Raw genomic sequence first — 27,338 nt, 5'->3', positions numbered from 1 at the left:
CGTAGACATTTCACAAAAATCTTGCATTAACACAGAAGTAAATTTCTTAGTTTTGCAATAGGTCCATCTTATTCTGTTGCCTTTGGAATTTACAGTCAGGCCTTCAGAGTATCGTAAAGTTTGTTCTGCCAGTGTTGTAAACCACAGATCAACATGCAATAATTTATGGTCACTGGTAGACATATCAATAACAGTTAAATCCGGCATATATTTTTCCAGACCACTAGTCACAAAAATATAATCTAGCACAGAGGTACAGCCTCTGGCTGCCCAAGTGTCACATTCATTAATTATTTTGGTCATTCCCATGATTTCAATGAAATTACACCATAGGGCTCCTCTGATTTTGAGGTTCCCGGCAGCAGTTTCAGATTTACTGGATCCCAGGGAAGTGGACAGTATCAACTCATCTAACTCTTTGTTGCTAATGTTGCAGGCAGAATTCAAATCGCCTACAATAATCACAAGACCGTTCGTATGCAACAGACGCCATTCATCAATTTTGTTACTCAGATTAGTTAATTCCTTTTTAAGCTGTAGCATCGAGTATTTCAAGGGATTCCAATAAACATTTATGATGAGTAAACGCGTTTTGGAACCATTCCTAGCAATCACATAGGTCGCCGCTAAAAAGGAAGTAAGGCTCGACCATTCATTAGATATCAAAGCTTGTAAAGATTGTTTGCATGCTATAATCATCCCACCCATTGGTCTACCTCTGGGTCCTTTGATGGCTGGTAGTTGAATCATATCAAAACCTTCCCAAAGCAAGATTTCAGTAGCCCAGGTTTCTTGCAGTAGGAGTAGGTCATATTTCTTTAAGACGTCGGTAACTTTGTCATTATGAATTAAGTGATAATTGCCTCTTGTGTTCCATGAGGCAAAGGTGATATTTTTCTTATGGCTAGAGAGGCTTTCTCATTTCGTTTAGAGTATTGATTGACTCTCTAAGCGACAAAGCCAGCCATCGCGCCTTGAAACACTTGTGTATAGGCGCGTTACAAATGCCAAATCATATCATATCATATCTCCATTCTTGTTTGTCATTCATATTAGAGGTTGCAATCTGGGAGTTATTATAGTCAATGACTGCTTTGGTAGGTTCCGGTACTTCAATCCTCACATTCCTGGGGGGATCCTGCCATCTGTTTTCATACTGGAAGATGTCAAAACCCCTGCGTTGCAGGGATTCAGCCTCCTTCAGCAGAATGCCCTTTACCAAGGGAGATGTAACAACCAGTCGTACGTAGTCGACTCTCTTCCTATGTATAAAATCTACTAAAGCTATTTCTGATGTAGTAATCAGTTTTAATTCAGGGATAGCAGAAAATAAGGATAGTATATATGGACGATTTAGCACTATTTGATTTCTTTCTCCAAAAAGCGCCACTAGAATCAAGCTGGGTAAGTGAGGCAAAGTCGGTTTCTTTAAATAGTCTAATTCATTAGCATCTAAATTGTCGTTAGCCGTGTTTCGGTTTCCTCTAGGCTCTATGGTTTCTTGAAGCATGCCATGCTCGCTAGGCATATTATGATTCACAGATGAAAAATCGTCTTGTAGGATCTTCCTGATAATACAAGCGATTTCATCTTTTTTAGATGCCATGATCACTGATATATAATTAACTTTGTTGTGAGTCTCAGCTGTCTTTGATTCAGTAGTATCAATGGCCTTAGAACTTGTGACAGCTCCAGCTTGAATAGTGGGGCCATTGGTAATTGCAGCATTTTCCTGGGTGCCCGTTTCGTTGTTAGATGTAGGTTGGGGGGCAGTCTCAGAAGGAGTCGCCACCTGACAACCAGCATCAATGCCAAAACATGTAGCCTTGCCATCTTTACTTAGTACAAGATCAGAGTAAGTGACATTATCTGCATCCTTAGTTCGAAAGCTTTCCTTTGAGCATGCTGTGTCAACATTTAATGGGATGGTACCTGCTATGTTTGTGTCTTTGTTATCCGGTATTTGATTAGTTGAAATAATCAGATTAGTTGCTGATGTGGGAAGACGATTTACATCGGCGGCTATTTTCATTGTTGACATTGAATTAGCTTTAAATATTTCAAAAATGTCAACTAACCCAGATTTCAGTGAAGACAATTGAGTAGCTATTTCAGCCATTTCATTTTTTTTCTTTTTGTTTCTATTTTTCAACACATCTGCAATCCGGTAGTCCGCATTGCAATAGCTCCATTGAGCATGTAAAATCGTCTCATCCTGTCTTCCAACAGGATTATTGGTGGTTTGCACCGATATAATTTGGACACTGTCTTTGCCAGTCACCATTTCAGTCTGTGCTTCTGCGATAGCATTTCTAAAAAAATCGATCTCTTAAATATTTACGTGATGATTTTTGTTGGTTATTTAGATTGGCAGAATATTTCCTTTTAGACTTTTCTTTGTTTTTAAGTTTACATGCCTTAACGCCAACCACCGGATCCTGGTTGGCAGGCTTAGTACTCAAAATTCTGTCCGGTATAACATCTCGCGTGGAAACAATTTCCACCTTCGCTGAGTCGGAAACAAATACTGTATTCGCCTGCGTCTCAGCGATGGTAATAACCTCTTCATGCAGTATAGAGTCTGGTACAGGTGGTATAGGGGTTGGCATTTTTTTGTGGTTATCGGTTTCACAATCGGAGATATTTTTCAGGTTAGTTTCATATTTAGACAGGAAATCCGTCAAGAAATTAGGTATTGTTCCAATGGATACATTAATTAACTTCATGATTTCAGTCTGTCTTCGTAATTCATATAAAATCAGTCTGTTTGTGGTGTCAAGCCAAGTGTAAAGGTCAGAGTCATCTTTCACGTCATTATTCACACTACTGTCCATGGAACCATTGTCCTTAAGGGGCATGCTTTCCAAGTCTATAGTGCGAAAAGCACTAGGCGTGTCACAAAAGCAAGCATTCTGCATCTGAGCCTCTGCCTCAGAAGCAGGAATTGCTTTCCATAGTTTTTTTAGTTCCTCTTTACCTTGCTGAGGTAGTAGTTCCTCCTGAAATAGAGATTGTGACGATTCGTTAATGCCTGCTTGCTCAAGAACACAATCCTGATTGGTTCGTAGTTGGTTAGAGCAAAACTGGGCGCAGTGCAGCAGTTCCTCCTCCTCGATACAAGAGGGAGGAAGAGGCAGTGCCGCAGCGCGAGCCAGACTCGCTCGGCGTGTGGTTACCGCAGAAAAAAAAAACGGCTCGTGGATCCTTCATTATATTTATGTTCTTATTAAGTTTCACCATGTTACCGTGTCACTGAGCGGGAATGACAAGTGTAGGGAGATTACAAAGGCCAGTTAACAAACAGCTGCAACCAATCAGACCAAATTCAGGTTGAACTTACTTGGGGTCCTCTGTGGTGCTGGCTCTCATGCAGACTCATCAAACTTCTCAAGTTGACTATAGTGGGTCAAACCAAACCCTAGACACCCTTAGACCCTTGTCAGCCTAACAGTCTACCAGCCGACACCCTTATAAATAGATTTTTCAAATTGTTATCAGCCCAAAACCTGAGTACCCACACCTTTCACCTCGCACCGCGAACAGCAAACAGCACACTTCCGTGCACTTCACGGTGCGCGCGCGAGGTGCGCTGTATGATGGGAATTTCTACCCACACAGGGGAATTGGAAAGGAAGGGCCAGTTCGAGCGGCCCAATCCCAGGCTCTAAAAGGAAAAAGAAGGCTGGAATTAGTGGTACGTATAATAAGGACACGTATCAGCTGTAGGAGGGGTGTGGGGGTTTACTAAAAACAAAGAAACAAAAAAAAAATGGGCATATCCACTCTAACATGCAGCAGTAGAATTACGAAGAGAGTGGGCGTATCCAGTCCAACACAGATCAATGCGCAAACAAAACTAGAAACACGTGTCTAAGGGGAACACCAAAGCGTCCATCAGTAATTAAGCGTCCATCAGTAATTACTTTTCAGGGTCAGGCAGTCCGGGTGCAACAGCTAAAGACTTCCTCCTTGGCCTCACAGAACACAAGTAGAATCTTCACGGGCTAAACACAAGGGGCAGTCCAAACAGTTCAAGGTCCGTACGAAGTCCACCACAGCAAACAGCACACTTCCGTGCACTTCACGGTGCGCGCGCGAGGTGCGCTGTATGATGGGAATTTCTACCCACACAGGGGAAATGGAAAGGAGGGGCCAGTTCGAGCGGCCCAATCCCATGCTTTTTCAGGGTCAGGCAGTCCGGGTGCAGCAGCCAAAGACTTCCTCCTTGGCCTCACAGAACACAGGTAGAATCTTCACGGGCTAAACACAAGGGGCAGTCCAAACAGTTCGAGGTCCGTATGAAGTCCACCACAGCAAACAGCACACTTCCGTGCACTTCACGGTGCGTGCCAAACAGGCCCTGTTAAAGACCAAACAGGGTCTTTAACAGGCCCGTTGTTAGCATCCTCCCCATTCCCTTTGAGCCCTATGGGGGCTCAAATGGGAATGGGGATGTACCGGGTCCGGGTCCCAGGAAAGGGAATTACTTGGCCCTCCAAGGTCGGAATGGCCCGGTATTTCCCCATTCCAGGAACCCGGACCCAGTACACGTTATGGGGTAAGCCATGCTGCTAGAAGCGGCATGGCTACCTCCATACTCGTAATGAGGCCCAATGATTCAGATAATACTAATAAAGAAAAGGGTGACCTGCAAACTACACCATCTTTGAGAAAACTCCATGCCACATCATAGTGTACAAATTTGCACAGCTGAATTAGTATCCTGATCTGCAGTGCCTGCACTTCTATGGCACTGTGGGGTGAAAAGACAGCCCCAGAGTGACAGAGATGGAGAGACCATGCTATTCCCCTAATGTGAGTCCAAAGCAGGCTTGTTTAACACCCATTGGAAAATGCAGGCCAGTTCAAAACATTATTTTCTGATACAAGGCCTAGTGAATGAACAAAAATGGGCCTGTTTCAACTTTTGTAAAAAAAAAAAAAAAAAGACACAGAGTTCAAGGAGAGTATGCCTTAGAAATACGTTATTGTAATTGTGTCAAATGTAGGCAAGGAAAAAGAAGCCTGGGGTGTGATAGCTGCTGACTTTGTGTAAACTGGAAAAAAGCAACTTTGACAGATGTAAAACTGCAGCAGAGCACATGGAAAGAAAAGATACATTTGAAACACAGCACATTTAGAAGATAAAAAGGAGGAATGATGCCTGACATTTAAGAAATAAAGTCAAGTGAAAGATTGCATTTATCAGGAAGAGACTTCATGTTCATCATATAAAATGACAGCCTGTAAAGAGAAAGGCTTATTTTGTTTTTGTAGACATGAACACTGGTTTCCTATGTTAACTGTGGCTTATCTGTGTGCATAAGAATAATAATTAATCTACCTCTGTTCTAATATAGTAGAAAAGAAATATTACATTTATGAACAGAAAGTATAGGTTTAATAAAAAATGTTACACGTTAAACAAATAATGTCAATGTAAAACACTTGTCTTTTAGAATTATGTATGTAGCTTGTTTTTTCCCCATTGAACTGGAAGGTCTGTGCCTCTGAAACGTTGACCTCAAGACTTTTAGCTGAGGACCGCTAGAAGAAGAAGGTCTAGTTTTTAATTTAAATGCTAAGATATAGAGAGAATTAGATCAGAATTGTGGGATTTGCAGATAACACAGCTAGCAGAAATGTCCTTTAAGGTCAAGTCTCCCCATTAACTGTGCATTAGTTTCAAACAAAAACCTTTGAAGCCCAGGAGGGGTGGACATGATCACATGGGCCAGCCAGATGCCCTGATCAGGTCATAGAAGAGAAATGAAGATTTGGTGGGGGCTATGTGAAACTGAGGGACCCATGTGATGCCTTCCTATTAATTAACACTGGGCCCCCTTTTCTTTAATTAAAAGAGAATTGCATATCCCAGTGAGCTCAAACGGGACTCAGATTAAAGGGGATGAGAAGCCCTTCGTGACCATGTAAAAACATATTTTGTGTGATGGATAAAACTTGAGTTATGAGAACAATTACGATTATGGACTTCTCATAATTCTAAGGGATTAGGAAGTTGTTGTAATGATAGGTTATGGAAGTAAGGTTTGAATCAGGAAGGGGCATTTTTGACTATTTTGGTGCAGATGTTCAACTGAATCTGCTTGTGTCCCCAAAACAAAAATACCAACACCTTGCATTCCCTTTGCAAACAAATTGTACACATCTAATTTTCCCTTTCAATCCAAAAACCTTGTATTTGCATCATATTTCTTTTTTTATTTTTATTAATGTGTTACAGTTTATGAATAAACTTTTCACATAAATATAAATCTCATAATCATTATACCTATAACAATCATTATCAACACATATAAAATCAAGGCTAATAAAATCATATAATTTAGACATTATTAAAACAGTATAACATGTTAACATTCAAACCATTTCCTATCTACATTTTTCATTTTCATATTCATGTCAGCTGTACTGCATGTACTCACACTCTAATACCGGACAATTCTATTGTATTCAAATAGAAATCCCTAGTAAGCTCTCAATCAAGAACCAGATGTTATAGATTGCAATAAAAATCTTCGGATTTATGGTATTAATATTACGCCACCAAAAAATTGCATCATTTACATGTTCTATATTATGTGTATATTTGTCATAGTATCTTTCATAGGTACTTATCATCTTCGGACAATTAGTCAACAAATGTTTCCCTTTCTCCACAGTTTCTGTGTCTTCGCACAGTCGGCAGCAACATTCCGCAGTAGAGAGCTGGGTTACTGCTCCTGTGATTCCCAAGAAGGGAAGATGATTCATTCTAACTAATAGAATACATTGTCTAAGATTTAGTGCTGGACATATATTTAGATATTGCTGTGGTTTTTTGTAAGTATTATCATATATTTCACAAATTGATATTTTTTAAGATCTTCAGTATGAGAGTAATTTTCTAACCAATACCCCAAATCAACTTTTCTTGATAAAACAGATTTTGCTGCAGGGCAAAATTCACCCAATCGGTTACTCCAGCTTATCTCATCTAAGAATTTTTCTATGTTGACCTTAAGGAGAGACTTCTTTGACTCCATCATTAGTTCATGTTGCATAAAACCAATAGCTGATTACTGGAAGTAGTCCTTATCTTCAAGTACAGGTCTTCCCTTCTCTTTAAAACCATTAATTTCAAGGATTGCAACCTGATGATGGCCATAGGTATACAGGTAGCAAGGCCCAGGATCTTTTTCCAGAATTTGCTCTCAACTACCTGTAACCATTTAAGGTTGATTTGCTGCAAACCTTCAAGACCAGATACAATCAATGGGGCAAGAACCTGTTGATACAGTACATGAGCTGCCCAAAGAGTAAAGCCCCCGTGATACTTTGTAAAACGATAAACCAAAGACGTCATTTGAGCAGCTCTAACTTTTCTGGCTTGTATGCATAGCAAATAATCATTACAAATTTCGAAATCAATGCCAAGATATTTATAATTGGGTGTATAAAGTATCTCTAATTCTTACACCTTTAGTCTCATACAAGCAATATTTTTACTGGAGAAAACCATAACTTGCATTTTCTCCAGGTTAATTATAAGATCATTACTAATAGCATAATGCCACAATGCAACAGCTGATCTTTGTAAGCCACTGAATGTGTTATCAAGAATGACCAAGTGATCCGCATATGCGAGAACCGGGCACTGTTCCGCTCCGATTCGTGGGGGACAGTTATGAACGACAGAAATCGCCTCAGAAAGTTAATGAACAAAGAGAATATATAAGGTAGGTGCCATCACACAGCCCTTTTGACACCTCGATTCTGCTCAATGTGTGTTTTGTTGTTATTAAAAAATGGAGTGGTGTTGCATAGTAACCCTCCTGGGAGCATGGTAGCTCCCGGGATGTTGTCATGGGTCACGTGGCAGGGCAACGCTGATCTCCACTGAAGTGTGGCCATGTGATCATGGCAGGTCGTGAAGACCCCGCCCTGGCCTGGGTGCCTCCAGAGCCAGGGCCGTCGTGCGCTGGGTGCCCCCAGCCACCAGTGAGTCTCCAGTGACCTGGAGCCCGTGGGGTGATCCCCACTGCGTCATCAGCGGCGTGAGCGCCGCACAACGGAACCCCGTCGGGTGCTCCTGACCTGTGTCTGGGGTTGCCCCGTGATCCCGAGCAGCCCCCATAACACATACTCCAGTAGTTTGTAGTGGGGATTTCCTGTGCTTTGTACTTGCACACCAAACATTTTCTAAGTGGTAAATGATTTAAATTGTAAAGTGAATTTGTGCGGCGGGTTAATGTAAGTTCACTCTTTACTTATCTGGCTGGTCCATTTTATATCATTTCGGAACCTAATGCCCAAACAATCATAAGAGCTAACCTCTCGGTGGTGGGGGGTAGTCCCATCCGAAGTGATCTTACCCTTATATGTGTGTGTGGAGTGGCACACCATCACCACGTTTTTTTTTTTTTTTTGGCAGTTAATAATGAGGCACTTTTTCCTGCAAAAATGATTTAACGAGTCCAATAGTTTTTGCAACCCCATTCTAGACTTTGATATACGAACAGAGTCATCAGGGATGCATCATCAATTAGGTCAGAGATTTCCAATTCCAGATGGTTTATATACAAAATAAATACAGGTGGAGCAAGGATACTGTTATATAGTTCATCCTGTTGTTAGCACCTTCTACATTAGAGCCTCCCAGTAGAACCCTGGTTGTTGTGTTGCACATGAAAGTGTTATCATACAAGCTGGGAGATGTTAAGGTGGGCAGAATGTGGAAGGTTGAGGTCAGTTGGAGATTGTAATCTGAAGATGGTGGATGTGCTGCAGCTGTCCCATGATCTACTTAAATAGATTCAGTGGACATCATGACTACTTACCTTTATTATACTGGTGATGAGTGCCTGAGTCCTATCAACAGTTGCAATGGAGTGGGATCAAGCGGCATATGAATCCCATGTGCCTGGATGCCTCTGAGTGCTTGAAAACAAGCAGTTCTAGTTGGCAGTGGTGGTAGTGCGCAGCCGAGTACAAAGGTTGGCCGAGTGTGGACTGTTGCCCACCGAGTTCTCACCCAAGGATCGGGTGGCAGGGCTTGGAGAGTGTGAACAGGGATCATTGTGTGCATCTTGGACAAGGGGCTGTTTCTGCTGTTTGGACCTGACACGAGCTTGGAGACACTTAGTGACATGGAGACCATGGGCCAGAACAGCTAACAAGCATGGTGTGCGTGCTTGGCTAAAAGGATGCTGTTACGACACCGTGCCTCATATGCACTACGTTGGACGGTGTCACTGTTGCTGCAGAGTACCATAGAGTCCAAGATAGTAAGTGTGAGTGTGCTTAGTGAAGGATCAAATCAGTACCTGCGTTTGTGATGATTATGGTAAATGGACAGGAACAACTGAGCAGATAGATACCTGAAACCTAGAAGAAATATAAATGGAGGGACGAGTTCCAGAATGTATATCTTCAAAAATATGTTTTCTTTCCTTCTTGTGTTTGTTTTATGTTTCTAACACATATATTTTGTTTCAGTGCATGTTATGTTGTTGCTTTGTTGTGTTATCAATGGTGAATATTCCAGGGCAGCACTGTTCTTACCTCAGGCAGGAAAACCAAGTGTGAGGCGGAACGACTGCAAATATGACATTTTGAAATTCGTTCTCGCTGTTTATGGGTCGAACTATGCTGTGGAGATAAAAGATGCACTATTGTATAATTGTTTAGGGCAAACTGGGCAGGACATATATAAGAGGTTGCCTGACCGAGTACAACCACCTGATGGAGTGGCAGGAACAGTTTTAAAATCAGTATTGCCAAGTTACATAATCATTTTGAAGTGAAGGAGAACAAAATATTTCCCAGGTATCATGTTGCTGCTAGAGAACAGTTTCGTGCAGAGTTTCAGTCTGCTGCAGTGCTCGAGGAGAGAGGAGCTGCTGCTACTTATTGCTTTGCTCGTTCTGTCCCGTTTTTTTTTGTGGAACTGGAACTGTGGCTTTAAGGAAAGTAAGCCCAACTTTCCTTTAAAAACTCCGATCTAGCGCGTAGCGCGCGCAGAGTTTCTAGCAGAGTTTCAGTCTGCTGCAGTGCTCGAGGAGAGAGGAGCTGCTGCTACTTATTGCTTTGCTCGTTCTGTCCCTTTTTTTTTGTGGAACTGGAACTGTGGCTTTAAGGAAAGTAAGGCCAACTTTCCTTTAAAAACTCCGATCTAGCGCGGAGCGCGCGCGGAGTTTCGTGCAGAGTTTCAGTCTGCTGCAGTCCGCGGCAGGACGTCAGGAGGAAGGTAAGACTTTACAACTCCATTAAACTCATGGAAACAGGTCCACAAACACGTTTAAAAGCAAAACAGGCTTCAACCGCATGCACCAGTGCAAAAATGAAACGCCAGAAAGTCTTTGGAGTGCATGAAAGTTCTTTATATGACATTTCTTTGTTAGCAAACAAAACATGTGAGCAGAAGTGGGGAGGGGGAGTGAGCGACCACGCGGTGTGTTTGTGGTTTCCCCAGCTCACGTCACTACCACGTGCATATTTGAACATTCCACGCCGCCTCCTCCTACCATCCACATGCCTCCCCGACCACACACGTCCTCTGAAAGTATTAACGGTCCTGCAGCGCTCACTTACTTGGCTGCCCGTTGTCTCCTTGAACCCTTGTTTATACAAACAGGAGCAAGGTCAATGGAAGAAAGGCCTTGGTCTCGGATGAGTGAATTACAGCTGGCCGCCATGGAAATTAATCCCGCGCCCACAATAGCCATCAGCACAGAGTCCATAATAACATCTAATCAGAGGCTATATGAAATGAAAAATAAAGAAAACAAGTGCAGTAAAAACGAAAGAACTGAATCGTCAAAGAATGTCAGTGAAACAAGTTTTGCACGGGCACCAGGCTTGTTGGTCTCGTCAAGTCAGATGGACTTTCTTGGCAAAACAAACTCAATGGCGCTGACTGCAACACAAGTGAATCAAGATGAGAAAAATGAGCTCATGGCATGCGAAACAGTTGGTAATACGAAAATACCAGCAGCGCAACAATTACAATCAGAAGAAGGAAGAACTGAAGCAGGCGAAGACCTGTTTTATTCCCCATTCGACGTGACGGATGCAGAATTACTACACATGGAAACATCACAAACTCTATCAAATCCCAAAATATTTAACTTCGACACCCACCAACAGGAACCATGTTGCAGTAATCGAGAAGATATCGCACGTTTAACTAGCTCAATACAACCGCTGCGACTCACGCTGCCTATTGAATACAGTTGCCATTCAAACACGACTCTGAAACAACAAGCGAGCTTGAAAGAAAAAAAAATGGAAGGCGAGAGAAAAGTGGCTCCACAAGTAAATGCAACGGAGAGTCTAAATTATAGTGGCATTGATTTAGCAGGTCGAGAGGCAAGACTTACCCTGAGACTACAAGCCGATTTTGAAAATATTCAAACGAAACTATCAGACAGCTATGTGAGTAAAATGAAGGACAACAAAAATAGCTGTAGAAATCCGGTACTTGCAGAGTCAGTAACTGACAAAGACTCAAGCCGCGCAAACTTACAAGGTAAAGAACATTGTCAGCTGAACAAAGAATACACAGTGGATTCCGAGTTGAGTACCGAGAGGCCGGTACATCATCTCCCACAGATCCTTGCATTTGGTGAAAAACCTGGGAACTCTCTTAGTGAATCACTCGGACACGGGAAGAAATGGCAAAATAAAAGGGACAGAAATGCACCAAACTGTTCCACTCCAACTAACCATGGTGCAAGTGTAACCGCTGTGCATTTGCTAAAGCCTCAAGACTCACATCTGGTCTGCGACTGCATGGATTCAAAAATACCAGCCAAAGAAAAATCATCAAATGCCGTTGATAAGGAATATGAAGCAAAATCAAATCTATCTGTAGCAGCAGCAATCCAGATTCATAACAATGTACTTGCTGCAACCTCCTTGGCCCTAATTCCTTTCATAAAATTATACGATAACTTGAATGAAGCCACACAAAACAATGTAGCTTGCTTGGACAATTTGGTGGAAAAAGTTTCAAAAATGGAAACCCTAGTACAAATACAACAACAACAAAAAGATAATCAATACACAGAGATAGATGATGGCCTTAGAAAGATTTATGAGTTAATCGAAAAACAGACAAATGAAGGAAGAAAACAAATGGATGATCTGTTAGACTTTATGAAAAAGTCCTTTTCGGATCTAAATTCGGCAAACTCATGTGCAGTTAAAATGGACGATGGGCCCAATACTATTGCTATTCCTATTGGCTCAGAACCAAAAGGAGAGGAAATATTGTCACAAAAAGCTTCCAATGTCATAATCCTCCATCCGGTAGACGTAAATCTAAGTACTCAAATTGTACCGAGCTGCCAAGAGGCAAGTGTCACAGCCCCTTCTGCAACGGCAATAGAAAAGCGCTCTATCAACGTCCAAGAGAAAAATGAAGAGACCTTGAAGATACAAGTTTCGGAGCCTCTGTCAGGCATGCCGAGCTGTTCAACCGTCAAGGCCTCGTTTGGGATCTTCCATGGACTAGCAAAAAACATCCTATCAGGAAAAATGCCTGATCCTAAACAGTCTGCGGTCCCTGGCACTTCTGCACCAGTTATCCCAAAAAAACGAAAGGAAAAGAAAAAACACATGACAGTCAACAACCAAACTTCAAACTCAAGGAAATTTATCAGAAACCTAACCACACCCCCGAAACCAAAGCTATTTGTTCGAGAAAACGCAGTGGGAATAATGACCAACAAATCTTCGATCGTAAATGGTTCAAAAGAAGTAAATGTGGACACATTGGAAAAGGAAAAGGAAAAAGACACCGAAACAGGACCTAAAGATCATCCTGTCCGAAGGGTACTTAAAACTGTTATATTAAACCCCAAAAAACGGATAAGAATCGATTCAGACACAAGTAGTGATTCATTATCCGATGACATTCAGGAACTGTGCAACCTCTCCACATATTCCAATGTTTCTGGAGAAGATGAAACTCAAGACGAAACCAACATTTCTTTATCCGAAAGTTCGAGCATTCTGGAAGCTTCCACCCAAAAACATCAGGGTAGGCAGAAAGGCAACACGAAATACTTGAGGGCTGTCGCAAAACAAATGGGAGACAACAAAAAGTTATTGCCTCAGGCAGCAGCTACAAAAATGGCTGACAGACACCCGAACGATAACCGTTTCATAAAAGAGAAACTGGAAACGGCACTAAATGCAAAACATACGTCAGCTCAAAATCAAACAAGAAAGGAAATGTCAAAATCCCGGCCAGGACAAAGCACAGATGCCTCAGGAAAAATAAAAATAATCAACGTATTGGATGATGATTCAGAGGTAAATTTGAACCGAGGCAATGTAATGCGATTATTTCACTCAGTTCCGACACTAAGGATCCTTAAGTCTGATGACATACGAATTGTCGAATACACGTCAGAAGAACGAGCTGATAGTGTTCTCTTACACATCAACTCTCAAGCGGTCATAAAGACTATATTAACCGCGAAAGAGGAACTGCTACGTCTGGGGTTCGAGATTTCTGAACAACTCGAGATGTCAACACCGTTGGCTGAAGCTTGCGAGGAAAGAAATGAATAAAAAAAAAGATCCCTGACCCAACGTCGAGCTCAAATACGATCCCACTTGAGTACCTACTCATCAACTGCGAAAAAATGAAGAGCTGCGATTGCAGGCTAAAAGGAGACTTTAACTGGTCACAACCGGACAGGATGCTGAGGCCACCCTTATTTCCTGGAATACCAGGGGATTCAGTCACTTATACAACGGCTTCCCAGTGGACCCAACCAACAACTTTGCTATCTGCCTGCAGGAAACTTGGATGCGGCAATCACCGGTAAAGGACGGTTATCATATATTGATCAACCCTGCCGATAAAAACATAACAGGTCGTACTTTTTCTGGTCTTTTAACGCTGATAAAAATAGGAACAAATTGGGAAGTTACTGAATCAACTAATCCAAATCAGCATGTACAAGCGACCCTACTTGAAAGAAAGAGTGGAGAAAAAGACAAAGTTCAAAAGCTATTGCTACTGAATGTCTATTGGAACCCAAACAAGATCACTAGTAGCAAATTCATTAGCTCCATAACAACATTAATAGACCAGAACCAGTCGTCCCATCAAAATGTATGGATCATTGTATGTGGAGATTTAAACCTAGCATGGTTTAATGGAAAAAAGAATTAATCGAAGTATCCCGAGTTGAAGATCGTAAAGCCAGCTCCAGGCAAACAAGATGGAATGACGCAATGGAGGCACGAGACTGTACAATGATCAACGGAAACGTGAAGGGAGACATACCGCCACAAGTCACCTGGCGAAATATGGGTTATGAAAAAACTTTAGACTATATTTGGACGTCTAATAATGTGACAAAACTAATTCACAACCTGGCGATAATTCCCTCAAACAGTAGTGATCACTCTCTCCTGATCATGTCTTGGCATCCAAGCTGTAAGACACTAATAGGTTCGGCATGTACAGAGCTGGAAGTAAATTCCGGACGTAACAGACTTAGGATAAAAGCAAATCAAATCCTGAACCTTACTGCTGTTTTTCAATCACAAACCAAAGACAGCCAGGAAACACCAAATTACACTGCTTTATTGCCGTATACTAACTCGACAAATAAAAGGCAACACCATCAAGAACATGATCACTTACATATCTGGAGTAGTACCGTGAGAAAGGAAAAGTTGAAATTAAGAAAAGACCTACGAGAGCTGAGGTCTGGAAGCAACACAAATACAGTTACTATGATAAAACATAGGAAACAAGTTTATCGCAATTGGTCAAAGGCCTTCAACCTGCAGCGCGATCAAGAACGAGGTGAGGCAATGCTAGCTCTGATTAAAACTAATAATACCAGAGACATCTGGAACATCTTGAACCAAGGCAGCATAAAACACGCAAGTACTATGGCCAATGGTGTATCAGAAGCCAACTGGGTGAGACATTTTGAACAACTACTCACGTCACAACCAATTGAGCTGGAAGTAAAAAACGAGCCATGTTTAACTGCCTGGGATATAATCGAATCTGAAGAGGACATAGCAAGTGCAATATCAAAATTAAAAAACTCAAGAGCAGCCGGCCCTGATTGCATCACCAAAGTGATGCTAAAACAACATAAACACGAATGGTCAGCTTTCATCTCGGAGCTGTTTAAGGAGATTGCCAAAACAAGGAAAATTCCAGCTTCATGGTCAGAAGCAATAATTGTCCCACTATATAAGAAGGGCGACAGAGAAGATCCTGTCAATTATCGCCCAATCGCTCTACTAGATACCATTGGGAAGGTATTTGCAATGTTCTTACAACAAAAAATAACAGCATGGGCTCGGAGATCCAAAATCAATGACAACAGACAAACCGGCTTCACGGAAGGAGTGGGCACAGAAAACAACCTCGTTATAGTGAACATCTTGAAGCTTGAAGCCATTCGGAAGAGGGAAAACCTGTACTTTGCCTTTATTGATATGCAACAAGCGTTCGATACCATAAACCGAGAGATGCTCTGGGCAAAATTAAAGAAATGGAAATGCCCGCTTTCTCTGTTAAATCCAATACAAGCCTTATATGAATCCACCACAATAAGAATAAGGCTTAATGAAAATGGTGATCTTTCAGAATCGATCGCAACAAATAAAGGAGTGAAGCAAGGCTGCCCCTTGGCTTGCGGTCCTATTTAAGTTATACATTGCTGATATCTCGGAAGCCTTAGCTAGCACACATTCATTTCCCCCTAAAATAAATGTACATCAAATACGTTGCTTGATCTATGCCGATGACTTGGTGCTAGCAGACAGAACACCAATCGGCCTACAGCGTCTCCTAAGTGCCTTGGGAGGATACATGGAAGCAAATGACCTTAGGATCAACGTGGGAAAGACGAAGATCATGAAATTTGGTCACATAGAGGGAGCAAGAAACAAGAACTTTAAGTGGTATATTGATAAGGTTCCAATAGACGAAGTCAATGTGATCCGTTATCTGGGAATCTCAATAAGCACTTCAATCAGAGAACAAAGCTGGGTTAATGAACTTGACAAGCGAACGCGAACCATGGCACTACAAGGAGCAAGAATCCACATGCTATATGGAAAATTTACGCTTGTTCCAGTCCGCACATTCTATCTCCAAAAAGTTATCCCAGCTATCACATTTGGCGCAGAGGCAGGCTGGAACATTGACCTAAAAATCTGGACAAAACTTGAAGGTATTTTTTGGCGACGTGTGTTACAACTACCAAAATACCTATCAATAACAATAATTCGGCATGAACTTGCAGTGGAGCCTTTGTACGGCATAGTTATTTGGAAATCCATGGCGTTGCTAAGAAAGATGGAACTTAACAATGTGGAACCTGCATAGAAAATCTTTGCTCCGCATGGGAAAACAAATCAAGTAAATTTATTGAAAGAATGGTCTCAAAGAATAAAAATCTATATGCAGTCTGCAAACATTACAATGGAGATGCTATTGAAGTGGCCACTAATTGCAAGGAAAAAACTGAGGCAGTGGCTATGGATACAAAATTTAGATAAATACTATGAGCTGGCAACTGCAATGGACTTGGGGCCGACAATTAACAAATTAGACAATCCACCAAAATATCTCTGTCAATTTCCATCTCGACTCCATAGAGACCGCTTTTTCCGTCTACGAACTAATATCTACAAGTCACGGAACATGCTGCTTGTGAGACATATGGAAAATATCACAGACAACGCATGTAGGCTCTGTGGGCTTGATACTGAAACAGTAAAGCACTTATTAACGGAATGTCAATCACTAAAGGAAATTAGATCCCTACTCATGGGCCAGTTTGCACCTTCAACTGGAAACCCAGAAGTCTTATGGATGCGAATCCTAAGTGGGAACTCAGTCCATCTAATTTGTGCAGCTATAAACCTGTTGGACAGTGTTCTATCCACATCAAAGAAGCCGATTAGTGAATAGAATGGAGGCTGCTCTGTTATGCTTTTTTTGCTCTTGTTGTTTGTTTAATCATGTAAACTCCTTTCTTATCTCTATTTGATGTTGTTGGACTACTGATGACAAGGATGAACTTAACAAGGAGATGTGATTTTCTGAGGATTTTGTAATAAAAGTTTGTAAAAAAACTGTAAATTACAAATAAAAAAAAAAAAAAAGGAACAGAAAAAAGGTGAGACGATTGAAGAATGTGTTACTGTGTTAAAAGGTCTTGAGAACAAGTGTCAAATTGAATACTGTCAGTAAGAGCACCTTAGATAACAGCTCATGATCAAGTGGGATAATGACCTGGTGCACGAAGAATTGTGGAAGGAGAGGGACCTGAACCTAGATCGAGCAAGTTGAACATATGGCTTTATGTATTAAGGAACTCAACAAGGTGGATTATAAAGGTTCAGTTGAAATCAATGCTGTGCTTAGAGAGAGAAGCATGAATCAAGTCCAGGTGTGAAAGAAAGATGGCGATTGGAGAATTAAGAATAGAGTGAAAGGGAAGAGCACAGGCATGAAAAAAGAGGATTGAGATCAGCGTGGACAGGGGCAGATTGATTGACAATCCAATAAATATTTTACCAATAATAAGGAGTGCACAATTGTGTATGTGGGATGCAGATTGTGTGGTAGGAGAGGTCTCTTCACTTACTGTTGCAGATTGACCCCAATTCGAGTTGGGGGCATACGTGAGAATGACGGTGATGAGGAAGACCTTGAATCTGAAATGTATTGAGAATAATATATGTGGTTAATGCAGTCATGGGTGTGAGGACATAAAAACACAAATTGTTGGTTGAGGTGAATGGAGTTGGAATTTTAATACTGATTGATAGCGGGCAGATTAAACACTAAGGGCCTGATTCATAGAATAAAATTGTGTGGAAAAAGGGGAACTTGCGTGGAAAATGCATGCAAGCGCTCGCTCACCGATTCATGGAACACAATGCGAAGGGCTTACCCGTGACTTGAAATGAATCCCTGCAGGTCCAACACGTCACTGCGACACCACAAACGCCTTGCACAAGACTCCCAGAGAAGGCACATACCGTCTTGCGCAGTCACCTCAAAGGGGGCGGAACACGTGGAATGGGGGACAAGTGTAGATGTGGGCGTTACGTGGGAAGTACCACGGTAAAATACTTGCAACACCCACATGCGCGCTAACAACACGTATTCATGAACATGGCTCACCGGCACATAGAAAAAGACACGCTAATCCGGAAACAGGTCTGCTATGCGAATGCAGGCATAAGCGTCACTGCGCACTAAAAGCAATGCATAAAAAAGGGTGTGCGAAAAACCAATGCACGCATACAGCTACGATGTATGCCCATTTTCTGCAGGAGTGATCGTGGGACACTGCAGGAGGAGGATAGCAAGGGCATGCAATTTATTACCCTTGACCAGCCTTTTTGGGATGCCTGGTGACCAGGTCTTTGCCAGATATAGGTTTCCACCTCATATCATATTAGACCTGGTCACGGAGTGGGAAGATGACCTCACATCACCCAGCCTGTTCTCCCAATGCACTGAGCCCCTCGGAAAAGATGCTCAATGTACTGCATTTTGTGGCTAGTGGGTCATTTCAGAGGAGAGCTGCCATAGTCGGGAGCATTTCACAGCCCAAGCAGTCATGCTGCCTACATCAGGTGTTGGCAATCATGACTGCACGCACCTCAGTCCGCAGGCACATATACATGCCCAGAACACCCACAGAAAGGCAGGCCATAGTCCAGGACTTTTAAGGGTCGGTGCACTTTCCTAAAGTACTTGGTGGCATCGATTGCACCCATGTGGTCCTACGTCCTCCTAGGGCCACAGAGCACATCTAACGCAATTTCAATCGCAAGCACTGGCATTCCATCATCATGCAGGTTGTATGTGATGCCAAGAGAATCATTACCTCTGTATATACAAACTATCCAGGGGCCACCCATGATAGTTTCATATTCAGAATTTCACTGCTACACCGGGCCATGGAAGATGGGAGGCATGGCAACACATGGCTACACATGGCTCATTGGTGAGTGCAAATGGCCCTACAAAACCACACCACTGACAAACCATCTCACATACACAGGGGACAGTGCCTAATCTCTGAGCACCTCAATGATGACGCCAATACAGAACCCCACCACACCACCCCAGGTAAGATACAATGCAGCCCATATTGCAACTAGGGCCATAGTGGAGCGCACATTCGGAGTGCTAAAGTCACGCTTCCGGTCCCTTGACCACTCCAGTGGTGATCTACTATGTGCACCACCAGTAGTGTGCAGGATCATTGTGGCAGCATGTTAGGTAGAATCACATGCAGTTCCCTTGGGGAACACTACAGGCAATTAAGACTACAAGTGTCAGTACAATTTCTCCTTTGGTACAAGCCTGTACTACACAGTTATGTGGTAGCAGTGGCTGAGCAGTCAGTCTTATCTCAAGAGTTGAGTGACCGGGTAGAACAAGTTGCACAAAGGACCAACTAATACAGTGATTCAAATATACACTTACTCAAGGTTTCTTGGTAAAATAATATACATTTATTTACTCAGTAAATTAGAAAACATCACACTAGCATAAGCAGCTCAATATCACACACCACAAAAATACAACCAGTAAGTAAATGAACAAGTTTAGCTCCAAAATGAAGTGGGAACAAAATGGCACTTCAGATACTTAATAAAGCGGGGAAAAGACAAGGTTATAAGAATAGACAGTCCAAATACGTTCATAGGCAAGGCAAAGGGTTTCAGTTACATGCAACCAGCAATTCTTCTCAATAGGTCTGAGCCAAAGTCATTGGTTCTGAGTCTTTTGTATAGGATAGCACAGTTCTGGTATGTAACGGTTAAGTCTTTGCCACTGAGATTAGAAGAATTTGGCTAGGCAAAAAGTTTGACGAATGTTTAGGGAAGGACAAGCCTTTGTAGTTGAGGAAAGTTTCAAGCACTTCCTCGATGGCCGAAAAGATTTCCGGACCGCGTTTGCATAGTACTTGTTAATGAAGAAACCTGTAGCTGAGGCAGTTGTTCCTGGCAGTTCGAGAAGATCTTGCTGTTCCTGAGCTTCAGTTATGGGGATAAGAAGGAGGACGTCAGGAGGTTCCTGCACTGCCCAGCGAAGTGGCCAAAAGCTGTAGCAAGAAGTAGGTTTAAGGTGTGAGTGCTTTGAAGTCCACAAGCTGGTTTCCTTCCCTCTGGCTAGTCTGGTTTTCAACAGCATTCTGATGAAAATTCGACCAGATGGGGACGGTGTCCAGGTGGCTTGCAAATTGGTTGTTCTCACCAAACTCAAGGGAAGAAATTAACCTTGAAGGGCTTCTCTGGCGTCGGAGTTTCAGGCAATTCGGACCTGCAGCAGGGCTTCACCGGTCGTCCAGGAGTTGCAGCAGTCCTCTTCCTTCCTCTCCTCTTTGGTTCTTTCATTCCAGTGGTTGACTATTCTTTCCAAATCCCAGAGACCTGCTTTTAAACAGTTAGCCCCATTCATTCCAGCCTGGCTGTCACTCACACAGCAGGGTGGCTGTCCTTGCCAGACAGCCAGCCGGCTAATCATGCCAGAGTGCATTCAGGTCTCCTAGGAGACTAAGCACAGGGAGTTTCGGGCACCTCCCTCACATCCTGTCCACCCCAGACACCCTGGCACCAGAAAAAGATTCAGCACTGAAGCCCGCCAAAGGCCAACAAACAAAGACAAACACAAGAAGGACCTCTTCTAAAAGAAATGGCGAAAAAAGATGACCGGAATCTGTTTTTACAGATAGGTCTTGGGCGCCATATTGAAAAAAATGGCTGACCCGATTTTTAGCTACCGTTGTTAGCGGTCGGGAAAAATCATGGTAGTTTCATCTAAACCACTGCAACCAGCCATTTAAAGTAGGAAAGGGTAACATTTTACTGTTACATGAGTGTTTTGACTCAGAGGAAGCTAGGCAACCCCTCCAGCACTCTGTAGGAAGTTAGTGTGTGCTGGGTCAGTAAATTTAAAGAGACTGGTAAAGTCAAATAACTGTACATGCTCTGGGAGACGGTAGTCAGTCCCAGAGAACGTGTTTAAACCTTGGGAAGTCTGAAAGACATCCCTGTGCCACTGCACTGAAGCTGCTGTGTGACACACAGAAAACGATGATGCCACTGGAGTTGTTTTAAAACTCCATAACCAAAGAACACAAAAGTAAAACACATTGAAAAATGAAATGTTCAAAGACCCAAAATATAGCATATGAGCTGGAGGGCTCTAAGGTGGAGGGAATTAAGCACTTGTGTGAGAAGTCTCCCTAACATAGCATTTGTCCTACACAACATTGCAACACAGCGTGGTGTAGCGGTGAACATGTTGGTGCCCCCAAATCCCCAACCACATGCTGCGCATGGGAGGGGAAGGGCACGTGGTGAGGCTGCCCGTACCCAGCTTGTGGCACACTTTTTCACCTAAAATCCAACCCCTGTTTAGTGCACACAGCCTTGGCACATTCCAGGTAACAATTGATGATGACGAAGGGACAATCATCTGTCCCTACCTTAACACCCTGAGAATGTGTCCTTGGAAGTGCTACATTGTATGCATCCCTTATTACTAAAAGCATCTCAATCAGGTGTGCACAAAAGGAACACATGGAATATGGAGTATGCCACTAACACCATGCAAAGTACACATCTATATGCCGGTATGTCACCTAAACCCTCCCACATTTCAAGTCAACTGGTTGACACACCATGCCATGGCATGCAATGTCCAAACTGAGAAATAAATGGCCAGCACATAACACCACTGTCACAAAGTGCTCAACAATCAACAGAACAATCTCAGAAATAACTCACTCTTACTCATCAATCTAATAATGTACACAGAAACATCAATTGGCCAGTAAAACATAAAAGAAACACAGGAGCCAAAAGTGAATCCGTCTGACCATGACCATACATAATTGCACATGTGCCTCAATGTGTTGTGACTTGCACATGGCACCCTTGTATATTTGTGTGGCACTGCTAACCAAAGGGGGAAGCGAAGCGCATACAGCAGGAAGGCTAACAATAATGGAGATAGCCAAGCCAATACATGAAGATGGAACATGAACAAAGGATGGACCTCAATGTACAAACAAAAAGGGATGCTAACCATGCATTGGACAAATAATCATGAATCACACTATGGGTGTATTCACAGGACGGACTTGAGACTGCCCACAGATAGAATGGAAGCCCAATGCCTCTGTGTAAGTTACTTTTACACGCTTCACTCCTTGCAAGCCAATGGAAAGGGGAAGCAGGAGTGGCATATGTGTCTGGACCCTAAGGCACAAACAAGGAGGATACCAACACAAGACACACCTGTCTTGTCCACCTACAGTGGATATCTTTGGCTGCCACAAAAAGCAACACACTGTCACATAAATGCACAATAGACAAAAAACAAGTAAAAAAAATAAAAAATGCCCATAGGGGACTGGGGGAATGGGGGCACCCACGAGGGAGGAGGTGCAGGGCGCATGTCAACACCCACATGTATGGATGTTAAAACAACCTACATGGGTTAATAGCACACATGGCTATCATGGATTGGGAGACCTGTCGCTGCTGTCACCACCCTCTGGTGTTGCATCAGAATAGGGTAGTGGTAAGGGAGGATCACCAAGTATAGCCCTGGTCTGGTCCTCCATGGCAGTGGCCATGTGGGACTGAGATGCTTGTATCTGCAACATGATGGCTCTGAGTACTCCATGCAACACCTCACGGGATGCACGCAGTTCCTCCATGATGGTACGAGTTATCAGTTGCATCTGCAGTCAGACTGTATACTGCTGGATGCCTCGAGTGCAGCCAGTGTAGTCTTGAGGGACCTATACTCTAACCTCAGGGCTTACCTGTGGGTCCCACCCTCTGCCCGTTGGCTTCTGTCACTGGCCACCATGTTCAGCCTGTGTGAGCGGCATGTGGACCGCAATGCCTGCTTCTGGTGTTCCACCTGTCTTTCTGGTGGTATCATGCAATTGGCTACCCTATCCGTGCCCTGAGCCAAGATCTCATATGAAGCAGCATGAGTTGTGCAACAGCCTACATGGACTGCTCCCACACAGTATCGCCAGCTAACAAACTGCCACTGCGTTTGCAGACCCCACGCCTGCCTGGGCCAAGGGAACCAGGCCCCTGATGTGATGGTGCTGTATGAGGCTGCAGGACTGCATCCCTCCTTTGAGCAGCTGGCCCAAGAACAGGAGTCAATACTATGGAGCGTGACCCTGCATCTGTAACCACCACAGACAGATGTGCCAACACTGACTTGCCCTGTGAGGGGTCCCTCCCTCGAGATGTTTTGGATGCAACAACACGCACAGTCGATGCTCTCACCTGCGACAGCACAGAGGTATCCATATCTGTTTCGCTACCAGAGCCAAAGGATTCCTCGGAGGCAGACTCAGACTGAGTCAGGGCCAGGATGGCCTGTAGGACCAGTGGATCTTCATTGGCTACCACACCACATCCTCCACTGGTGGTTGGTCGTGGCTCAGTATCCTGTTCCACCTCCTCCTCTGCATCCAGTGCCTCATTACCTGCACATGGACAGAAAATTACATGAAGAGTAATGTAAATAACATAGCCCACACACATAGGCATCACAATGTCATCATGTAACACATCAACCTGCTATGTCACAAACTCCCGCCCGTACGCAGTGTCAATGCAATTGAAGGGTAGCATGAAAGCAACCATGGACGTGTGTGGAAGGGCTAATACAACATGTAGTGCATGGTGCATAGCACCTGCTACACACATGAGCACCTGACTGGCATAGTTCATTCACCAACATCACTGATGCAAAAACACACATGCCTTGTAGCACAGCCATGCCTGAACTGTAATACTGCATGAGATGGAACTTGCTGATTACTGTCCCAGAACCATGTACAATGGATGTGACATGACATGTAAATTACAAACTCAATACACACAAGTGTCACGTGGTGCTACAATACAAGGGTGGTGGAAAGAGTGAAGCCAGACACACCCATCCCATGATGCCAGGTCACATAGACATCACACGAGTGAATAGGCCTGGTGAAGGTGAGACCTGGGGTTGAAAGTGGGAGTGGGCAGTGCAGTACATGGGAATGGCATACCAATTAAATACAACTACATAATCCGCAATGAAAATGCGGCAGGCTGGTGGAAGCGTATGTGCAGACATCAGGTGTCAATTGCTGCTAGATCATTGTAGGGATAATGTAAACAGCCACTGAGTGTGGGGGATGGCAGGAGGCAGTGCATGGGTACAACTGGTGGCTCAGAGACCCGTATCGGCGATCGGAATGTGGGCAGGTGACTAGTGCATTCTCAGAGTCATCCAGGACTCCAGCAGGAAAGAGTAGGTTGAGAAAGCACAACATACGAGGAAGCATCAGAAGTGCCTCCAGACCCGGAGAAGGTTCACCTCCAGTTCCATTGAGGCAGGGAGGCTGTAACAGAGGGAGGCCCCAGCCAAAGATAGACATTAACCACCAACTAATTGCTATGAGAACTGAACCTGAGGGAGTAGGAAAGGGATCATCAAAGACCATGAGAAGGAAGCACATTGGGAAGATGGAGTTGAAGGAACTGAGGCACCAGGACTCATAAGGCCCTGTGGACAATGCACAGCGGTTGGAAATAAACAGACATAGCCATTGGGAGCCAGTGCCATCATCACAGTCCTAGGGAGATACAATACCTGTCACCAAGACAAAAGGACAATCCCCACTGTCCAGGTCAGGATGGGTTGCAGAGGGAAGAGAGTAGAGGCACAGAAATCTTGGTAGAGGCCATTGCAATACCCCACAATAGGTAGGGCCAGTGCTCTTGAGGCAGTGACCTACTGGGGGAATGATAGGAAAGGAAGAATAGCCCTAAGGAGATGCAGCTGGCAGGGTGTCCTCTCAGAGACGTCAGAGATGTGTGGAGAGAAGGCGAGTGTGGAGTGCAAGATTATCACAGGATATCCACCATCACAGGTTGGAGCAGGAAGAGGGTCAAGAGGGCCTGGACAGAAAGTGACATGAAAGGAGTGAGCAGGTGTGGTGATGAGGTTTGTCACAGTGTGCAACACATTGTGCGTATGCAGTCTGCAGGGCAACACGCACGTGTCAATCCACCATAACATGGTTCACCCATGGCAGTCATGTAAATGCAGGAAGAACTGCCAGACAATCATTACACTTCAGCCAAGCAACTTACACATGTCCTGGACACACACACATCACCACTCACCAGACAGTTTCTCATAAATTGGCAGGTCTCCCATGCCTTGGATCTGCTCCACATCAATCATAGCACCTATGATCTCCTAATGTGGAGTGAGTTATTTGTCCTCTCGTGGTGAACCACCGCCAGTCAGCTGAGTAGAGGCATAGTTGGCACCCAGCTTATCTTTGGCTCGGCGCTGGAGGTCATACCAATGCTTCATTGCATCAGAAGCTGAGTGCCTCTCATGACCCAAGGCGTTAATAGGATTGTTGAAACACTGCCAGTGGGCCATACGCTAGGCAGGCGTATGTGTGCTCCCTGCCCGCACAAGCATGTGTTATTTGTGTTCCTGCACGTAGTCCACGAGGATCTGGAGTTCCTCATCACTAAAGCTTCTCTTCCTCGATATGTGGGTCTCCTGTGCTGTGCCTTGGGACTGAGCCTGAGAGGCTGGGACCACTTGTGTCAGTAGGGGCTGGAGCACTGGTGGCCTGGGCTGTGGCATCACACACTGATGGTGTGACAGTTGGTGCCCTTGCAGGTGGCGGTCCCTGGGTGTTTTTGCCACAACGCTTCACAGCATGTCCCTTCCCCTTTGATGCATGGTTGACATCTGCCCCTGTGTCTCCATGGACTGTGGGGAGCACCACAGGCCTGGCTGGGTGACCCGGAGGCTGGGTGGTGAGGTCTGCAGCTACCTGACCCTGGCGGGTGTGTACAGCAGTGGACACTGCTGCGTCTGGACCCTTGGTACCGGTTCCAGGATGCTGCACAGCGTGTCCCTTCCCCTTTGATGCACGGATAGCATCTGCCCCTGCTCCTCTGTGGACCGGGGTGGGGAGCACTACAGGCCTGGCTGGGTGACCTGAAGGCTGGGTGGTGGTTGCTGCAGCTGCCCCTGCAGCTTCCTGACCCTGTTGGGTGGGGGGCATAGCCCTCCTTGCACAAGCCCGGACGCCTCGGACACCACACCCATCTCCGCCATCTCCGCCACCTCCGCCATCTCCGCCACCTCCGCCACCTCCGCCATCTCCACCACGCTGGCCCCCTTTGCCTCCCTTCCCACTAGTTGCCCTCCCAGTCATGGCACAGATGGATTAGTGCAATGGGAGGTACAGCTATCGATTGTCTGGGCAATTTGAGTGAGTGGGCAGTGTATGTGATGTTAAACGATCCAGTGTGCCCCAGCAAAGCTCAACGTAACCACTGGGTAAAAAATAAACAGGCTGCGTTACGTGCAGCCACCCAAAACACGAAAAATATGTGAACGCGACCTCTCGGCAGCCCACATGTAAATGAAAAACCTAACGCAGTACGCAGTGGCGCCCAGCAACACAAAACAAATACATACGTGAAGGACACGTAAGCTACAGTGATGTTAAATAAGGGGTTATGCAACACACAGGGGCACCCACAACATGCAAAATGTGTACAAAACTCACCATCAGCCTCAAAAGTACACGTGTGTGTGCTCGGAGGCAATCCCCCACCAAAACAAGAGGCTTGCACGCAGTGAAGAGATCACACGGAAACAAAGACCACACGTCAGTCCGCTATAATTCGTGCAAGTGTGTGATGGTCTCCTATGCACTACTTTATCCCGATCCAGAACGCAATGCCCAATGTCCAGCACATGTCATGTAACCTACGCGCTTAGGGCCTTTCCTCTGATTTGACACTTATGTGCTGTTTCCGCATGTGCAGTGTCACTGTTACTGGCTGCCCACGCGAGTAACACGGAAGACCCATACTCCTGCCAACCAGCCAATTTACCTGCCTCCAATTTCCCTGAGCTGCCTCCTATGAGCGATATCCTGCAGCCTGCCCACTGTGTGTGTCTGCTGCCCACGTACTCTGCAATTTTGGTGCATGCTGCACAGCCATTGCCAGTGCTCCTGCAGATGGACCTCTGACCACATCTGCTGATCCGGAAGACTCCCGACATGCCAGTCCACCGCTCCACAGCCCAGCACCAGGACCACCTTGCCCATCCACATCTGCCTCGAGGGACTTCAAAGCCAGGACCCACAACCAGGCCCGGCACTTCCTCAAGGCTGACATAAAGCAAGAGGGGCGCCGGGGCCGGTTGACCACCGACAACATGCGGGTCCTGGAGCTAGGTCATG

This window comes from Ambystoma mexicanum, chromosome 5p (genome assembly GCF_040938575.1).
Source record: "Ambystoma mexicanum isolate Mex_15411 chromosome 5p, UKY_AmexF1_1, whole genome shotgun sequence".
NCBI classification, from domain to species: Eukaryota; Metazoa; Chordata; class Amphibia; order Caudata; family Ambystomatidae; genus Ambystoma; species Ambystoma mexicanum.
The sequence above is the reverse complement of the archived record's forward strand: the minus strand, read 5'-3'. Positions refer to the sequence as shown.